This window comes from Phodopus roborovskii, unplaced genomic scaffold (assembly GCF_943737965.1).
Source record: "Phodopus roborovskii unplaced genomic scaffold, PHOROB, whole genome shotgun sequence".
Lineage (NCBI taxonomy): Eukaryota > Metazoa > Chordata > Mammalia > Rodentia > Cricetidae > Phodopus > Phodopus roborovskii.
The window spans coordinates 12380685-12389295 of NW_026126611.1; positions in this window are offsets into that span (position 1 = coordinate 12380685).

Genomic DNA, 8611 nt, shown 5'->3' on the forward strand with positions numbered 1-8611 from the left:
AGTTTTCTTCACCTATGAACAAGGATGTGGGAGGAGCTGGAGCGCAGGCCTAGAGGAGGGAGCATTAAAAACTTCAGACTGTAGACTTCTTGGAACTTGGAATTTAGGTCTGATGGCAGTCCATTAAAGACCTACAAGACTCTGTTCCTTGATCTTATGTTTCCATGGCAATGCCATATGGTTAGGCCAAAATGCTATTAGTGCAATTTGTTTTCACTTTCTGGTTTAGTGCTACGTAGACACAGGGCAGACAGCTAGGATGCCAGCACTTGGGGAGTGTGAGGCCGCCCATCCGAAAGGAAGTGGCGTAGGCTGCAGATGTCCGAGTGCCCACTGTAATTGACACCCCCTTCTCTTCACCAGGTTCTTCTCCACAATCCTCCTCAGCTTCCTCAAGTGCAGTCTGATCTACCATCATTGTCCACAGCTGCCTCTGCCACCCTCTCTTCTCCATCACAACCAGGACTGAAAACGGCTGATGGTGTTGGGAATCTGCCATTTCACCTCTGAACAAACATGCTGTGGAATATTTCAGTTGCCTGTGACCATGCCACCTCTACCACTCCATGAAGATGTGACAGGCCATTGTCAACAGCGACTCCATCTTTATTCCTGTTCCCTTTCTCATTCTTAGACTATGGCCATGAGGAGATCGGCCGTTCCCTGCTCTAGGTTACTCCTTGTATAAAATGACGGCCTTCAGGCTGGGTCTTCCCCAAGGTGGCTCCATTTTACAAGCAACAAGTTGATGCCTGGGCATCTCCTGTACACATAGACATGCCTTCAGTCCAGCACCACCCATAAGACAAAGCCAGATAAATGCCTATTCCCAAAAGTAAAAGACATCACTCATAGACACACCAAAGACAATTAGGCCCAAGGGGGTGGGGACATTTCAAAAGTATATCTGTGCTGGAAGTTTACGTCAACTTGACACAAGCTAGTGTTATCTGAAAGGAGGGAACCTCAAATTATAAAATGTCTCACTAAGGCCCAGCTATAGGGCATTTCCTTCATTACTGGCTGATGGCAGCAGGCCGGGTCCATTGTGGGTGGTGCCATCCCTGGGCTGATGGTCCCCGGTTCTATGAGAAAGCAAAGTCATGGGGAGCGTGTCAGTGAGCAGCACCCTCTGTGGCCTCTGCATCAGCTCCGGCCTCCAGGCTCCTGCCCTGCTTGAGTTTCTGTCCAAGTTTCCTTCAGGGATGGACTCCAACATGGAAGTATAAACCAAATAAACTCTGGCCTCCCCAATTTGTTGGTCATGGCGTTTCATCACAGCAATAGAAACCCTAAATAAGACAACATCTGAGAAATCAGACCTGAGAAATTATCAAATATCCCAAAGTGGAGTAGCACCAGCACCCTCCCCTGAACCCACAGGAAGAACACCCCTGTAACCTGTAGCAGGCTTTTGTGGGGGTGGACACCAACCAGATCCCAAATCATCACACGGAGACTTATTATGAGTTAGGAATGCTCGGCCTTAGCTTATGCTCACTTGTTGGTAACCCTCCTAATTTGAATTAACCTGTTTCTCTTCAAACATGTTTTGCCTTGGGGCGTTGCACCTTTTCTTCTTTTTGTTTTTCCCTTTGTACATCTTACTTCCCTGCTGTTCCCATGTCTGGCTTGCTGGTGGCTGCCTGGCTTCTGACCCTGGGTGAGTCCCTCTCTCCTCCCCCTCTCTCTCTCTCCTCTTCTCTGAGCCTCTCAGTTATTCTTTCTTCACCCCAGCTATTAGCCATTCAGCTTTTCTATTAGACCAATCAGTTGCCTCAGGCAGGCAAGGTGAACCAGCAACACGTCATTACTTAGTTAAACAAATGCAGAATAATAATTGTGACAAATCATTATATCGTTAGCAAAGGCAGCAGAAACAAACGTAACAAACTTTCCCCTAGTTAAAGTAATAGTCTGCAATATAAACAAATGTAACACACCTTTCCAAAGCTGAAATAATATTCTTGAACACAACCTAACACAACAACGATGATGCCCACCACTAACCTCAGAGCAGGCTCCTACGTGTGTATCCAGACACCAACAAGCAGAGAACGGATTGTCCTCTGTGCTTCAGCTCACGGTTAGCACATGCTTTTATGGATATACATGCAGTGTATCCATCTAACTCCGCCCCTCCCCTTCCCTTCCCCTCCCATGGTCCTGCCCTTCATCCCTGCAGCTCCATTCAAGCCTGAACCTGGCTAAGCCCTGCTGTCCCCAGCTCTCCAGTGAGCTCCTTAATGTCTTGTCTGGTCAACTGCATCTGAACCAACTCCTTATCTCAGAGCATAGTGAAACTTCCATGTGTGGATTCCTTAATCCTTCTATGGCAATGCCATAACTTACACACATACATCGCATACATGCACGCACACACATATTACATACATGCACACATATTATATATATATGTATATATATGTATATATATGCTTCATAACCATTCCATAACTACACACGTACATCACATACATGGACACACACACATCACATACATGCACACATATTATATATATATATACATATATATATACATATATATATACGTGCTTCATAACCATTCCATAACCTACACACATACATCACATACATGGACACACACATACACACATATCACATACATGCACAGACATGTATATGTACATACAGGTACATATATATATATATATATATATATATATACTGTGTGAATATAAGATCTGAGAGTTAAAATTTGTAATTAACATTGGAATAAAAGAACCCACATTTGACAGTGGCCACTTGCCAAAAATAATTGGAATTCCTTGGCAAATTGTAGTCAAAGAAACAGATGTAGGATTATGAATTCATTATTATGCAATAAATACTGATATTGTAGGACACAAACATACCCACCTACATTTCTGACATAGCGTGTTGACTGGAAGATTCCATTTAGTAATAGCATAGCATCTGATGAGAAAATAGGCCTTTGGCAAAGTATCTGAAGTACACAAAGTTCTGTCAATCAAGTAAAGCCACTTGGTGATATACAAATCCATCAGCCCTGCCACAGACTCATGAACACAGAGTAAACTCGCTCTGTTGACCCAGGGCCTATTGCATACCACAGTGTAAACTTACATTGTTCAGGTGGCCCCTGGCCCATGGGCTAAAATGAGTGAAGCCTCCAATCCAGGCAGATGAACTTTCAGAGGTAAGAGGGCAGGACAGGCACATGGTGTCATCTATGACAGGTCCCAACTCATAAGGAATTGTTTAATAAGTTAAATAAGAAATAAAGCAGATTGGAAAGACAGAAGCAAATCTCAGACCACACCCCACACATCCCAGCTTTCTGAACAGCTCTGTGGTTTACTCATCACTGACTGAGTCAGGTCAGCCCCAAAGCCATGTGTGTGCAGATGAGCAGGGCAGTTTCAAGAAGGACCATTGCTGTAAGCCCAGGTAAATGTGAGCAGGGCTCAGTGAGGAGTCTCCTTCAGTGTCTAATGCTTTCTAGTCTGAATGCCTGTCTTGTGTGACTTCCTCTGCCTCCCAGGGACCACACAAGTTCATAGGCAGTGAAGACGACTTGGCCAGCTAAGACTTCAGTTCATAGCTTTGGGGCTGACTTAGTTAGGGTTTCTGTCGCTGGAAGAGACACCATGACCAGGACAACTCTTATCAAGGAAAACATTTCATTGAAGCTGGCTCGTAGTTTCAGAGCTTTAGTCCATTATCATCATGGCGGACATGGGCAGCTTGCAGGCTGACATGGTTCTGAGGAAAGCTGAGAGTTCTACATCTTGGTCTGCAGGCAGCTGGAGGAGAGAGAGCCACACCCAACTGTAGTGAGATATCCACCCCGCCCACCCACACCTGTTGCACTGACCGTGCCCATTGGGGGCATGACCTGTGGGGACTGGGTCTGGAGTCCCAGACCCCAGCTCTCTCTCTCTCTCTTACTTCCTGGGAGGAGTCAGAGAATGGGAGGCATCTTTGGAACCGGTGGTTGTGTGTTTCTGGTGGTAGGTGATCTATCCCTGAGTAAACACCCATCAGTCTATTGTTTCCCACGCAATATCCTGGTGTGAGAACTGGGATATACACCGAACCGGGGTAATTAGGGTTCACCTGGGGGGGGTGTGGTGCATCAGTGCTACGCAGCCGCTCCCCGTCCCAACCAGCACATCTCATCTTAGATCACTGGATCGCTCTTGCACAAGAATGCACTTGGTTGCAAACAGCGCTGTGACAACCAAACATGCAGGATAGCTCAACTAACCCAGCGGGACACGCCGCAGTGGGAGAGGGTGACTTGCCCATTTGTGTCTGCACTGCAATTTCTTATGTCTGCCTCAGCCCTGAGACAGCACTCATCCTGCTAGTGGTTAGGATTTGGAGCTCTTACCTACTCTGCTGCCCATTCCCCCCAAGCTGCACTGAGACTGCTGCTCTGCAGCTGCTCAGGCCTCCAGCCCTGATCCCTCCTCTGTGCCCTGCTCATGAGCTCAGCCACCCTCTTGGTCCAGTGCCCAGCAGCTAACCTGTAGAATCTTTCTGTGGCATTATTCCCAATACTAGCCCAGGCCACACCTGTTGATCCTGAGGCAATTTGCTCAGGAATTTCTTGTGGCTGGACGCTATTTGGCGGTACACCTACACCACCTACTGGCCAGGCATAATTACTACAGGCTGAGATCTGCAACTGATTACCAAGGTTCCAGGACAGCAGGATTGTATCTAAGGTAATTACAACATCATTCGCAATTTAAGCTGATAATAATGACTGAGGTCAATTATTCCATACCAATGGCAGATAACTCCTGCGATGCAGGATGTTAGGGATCTTTCTGTTTCCTGTATGGATGGGATCTTAGAAGAAAACTATGACCTAACCAAAATATACATATTCTTAATAATGGCCATTAGTTTCATAAACCATATAATATCCTTAAAGAAAGGGTTTGAGAATAGAGCAAAGAACAGGGAATTTACAAAAACCATAAAAAACCTAGAAAAAAGATTCAGAATATTAAAAAATGACAATGGAGATCTGACAGGTAGAATACAAAACATGGAACATACAAATGCCAACTAGAAGACAAAATCTGTTCCGTGTCCGCTGCTTCGATGACCAAATAGGAACAATGCAAGACAGCATTAATATACTAACAGAAACAGCTCATTCCTTGTCTGATGACTCGAATCATAAGATAAGAAAACTGAAACATCGGATGAAAAAACTGGCAGACAGAATTTGACCCGAGTCTGAGGATAATGGCAAGCTAGCAGATAGGACCTTGTTTGTGGAAGGCAGTTTACATGCCACTCAGATAATATCCAAGGATGAGAATATTAAATGCATAAAATCATTCAAAGTTGGAGGAAACAAGAAACTAACTGACTCAATGAAGTCTTTGGAAAATTATGTGATTCTGGAAGTTCTAACACTCAGAGAAACAACGGTGAGTAGATTACAGGCCTTAGAAGACCTTCAATCTGATACACCAAAAGAAGAGATACAGGCAAGAGGGAATAAAAGAGACCTAAAATTTCCTACACCCTTTAGGGTCAGGGGAGACCTACCTAAGGTCACCATGTCATCTCCTATGGCTTGCCCTGTAGCTGTTACTAAAACCCAGCAACAAAAGAAAAACACTCAAAAGGCTTTGTTACATATCAGTGGGAACCAATACTTATAAAAATATTTAAAAGGAAGCAGTAGTCTCTTATGGCATACACGCACCATATGGGAAACAATTAGTAGACTCATGGGCAAGGGATAATAAGGTAACCCCTAAGGATTCAGTTCAATTAATATCAGCTGTGCTTGAAACTCATCTCAGTTACAATGGATGGATTTATGGAGAGAAGAAGCAAACGCTCTTGAACTTCAGGGCTTAAAGAAAGGTTATAAAGCTCCCCAAAATAAAATTCTTGGTGAGGCTCTTTATGCTGATCCAAAAACTCAAGGTGCATATGATAAACACATCTTGTCACTGTACAGTACAGCAGATTTAAATGCTTGGGATAATATTCATGAACCTTGGGAGAGAACAGAATCCTATACCAGGGTGAGGCAGGAACCCAGAGAACGCTTTAGTGTATATCTACAAAGATTGCCTAGAACAGTACAATTAGAGGTAGCAACCCAAAATCTAGGCAAATAGTCAGAATCATTAGCTTATGAGGATGCAAATCCACAATGCAAACATGTGCTTTGGCCCTTAAAAATCAGATCAACACCATTGGATGAATGGGTCCTGTATACGGCCAACATTAAGTATAACAACCATGACAATGAAGCTTGGGTAGAAGAATCCATATTCAAAGGTTTGAGAAAACATCAAGATAATAGATGTCTTAACTGTTATGACACTGAAGCTTGGGTGGGAGAAGCCATTTCCAAAGGTTTAAAAAGACATTAAAATATCAGCCGTTTTAATTGTGATAGAATAGGACATTTAAGGGAAAAAATGTAGACAAACCATTCCTAGAAATAACACTCCTTATAGGAATAAACCAAACAGAAGGCCTCAACCTTACAGATTATGTAGAAGATGTGACAAAGGATGACACTGGACCAATGAATGTTGATCGATAAGAGACAAACAAGAAAACCCTTTACAATCGGGAAACTCCTTGTGGGGCCTCTTGAAGACCCCCGTGTCCAAAGTGGTCCGGATATTTCCAGTCACTGCTGGGGACAATCTTCCCCAAGATGATTAAAAAATCCAGTATAGGCATTAGTATGAGACAGATTAGGAAGCTCCCATCATGCCTAAGTGTACTCATCGGGAAGTTAAATTCTGTTAAGAGTATTAATTTTGTAATAGATATTTATTATAATCACCCATGTGCTAGGCAGACTTTTCTAGCACTAAAGAATGTATCAATTATTTATTTATTTGGAACTATATATTATAGAAATGGATATCATAAATGAAAATGTGATAGCTTATAATGTCATCACTTTTACAGGTTACTTACTGTGACATGCACCAGGCATCCCAGCAATGCTCACACGCTCACTGGGCTGCTCAGTCTGACATGCTGGCTGCCCTGCAGTGACACTCTGGCAGGGAGAGCTGGGAGGTCCTGGAAAGCTGGTGCTCCTGGATGCACATCCTCCTGATGCAGGGTCTGGGTCAGTGCTGAGCTCCACTGCACACAGAGAAGTCTCTCTGCACATGCAGACCTGTGATGGAAGGAGAATGACCTTGCACAAGTTTCCTCTGACACCACATGGACACTTGTGAGCAAGTGCACCAGCACACACTCACACTCACACACACCGTGACTGTTGTTCTTTGCTGCAGTTTTGGATGATGAAACACAATCCACCAATCTCAACAAACCCACATGGAGTTTATTGGGAAAGGAAGCAAAGGTAGCAGAAATGGAAAGAAGAAGAAGAGAGCAGGTGGGAGGCGCTTGCTCATGTAAGGAAGCGGAGCAGTTTTGAATAAGGCTCAGCAGTTGGGGCTCCTAAAACTGGAGTCATTGGGGCTTCCGTTGGCCCAGCTCCATGCAGCCCCAGTTTCTGCATGCAGAGCCCTTATGCAGCCACCTAACGCATGCAAGATGCAGCCATGCAACCTCTGACAGCTGTCAATGAGTAGCAATCATCTGTCCAAGTTGGATCCCGAGGCAAGGGAAGTTATCCCAGAGAAGAGCGATCTGGGGCAGGGAGAGAGCCGAGGATTAGAGAGGACACACAACAGGGAAAGGTTCCGTAAGGAGAAGATGCAGGCCCAGGAGATGGCTGGTGCAGAGTGACAGGTGAGTGCTCAGGAGAAACCATGGGGCAGGAAGGGAGGAGTCAGGCACAGGAACAGGGCCAGGCTGCCCAGGACCCAGAGAGAGGGAGAAGCCAGGTTATCAACAGTGACTATCAATAAAAATAAAACAAAATAAGGATCCTACAATGTGGAAAGTATAACATGTAAAAGTCACTGTTGAAAATAATTTTTTTGAAGCAAGGTCTTACTGTGTAGACCAGGCTGGCCTGGAACTCAAAGCTTCACTTGCCTCTACCTCCCCAGCATCAGGCTTAAAGGTGTGTGCCACCTCCCCTGCCTGATGCTTGGATTTTAAGCTGTAACGATATGTCATTAAGTTATCAGAGCTTTAAAATGGACTATTTCACACAAATTAATTAATAAGTAGACTGGCAATATTCAAATATCTCAGGTATCACTAAAGGAAATCTCTAGCAAATAATTATAGGAAAGAGATATTGTTTTGTAGTTGTTTTGTAGAAGTCACTGAGTACTGGGCATTGGCGCTTGCCTTTAATTCCAGCACTCGGGAGGCAGAGGCAGCCGGATCTCTGTGAGTTCAAAGCCAGCCTTGTGAGTTCCAGGACAGGCTCCAAAGCAATAAATACAGAGAAACACTGTCTCAAAAAAAAAAAAAAAAAAAAAAAAAAAAAAAAGAAAGAAAGAAAGAAAGAAAGAAAAAAGAAAAGAAAAAAGAAAAAAAAGAAAAAGAAGTCATCATTGGTAACTGGAACACAGCCCCAAACCTTAGCACAACTTACTCCATGATGGAAGCACCATTCAGGCTATAAAACTCAGCACCTGGACAGCACCACCTGCCAATACTAAAACAAAGGCCTAGTGTATGGGAGTGCATGGTT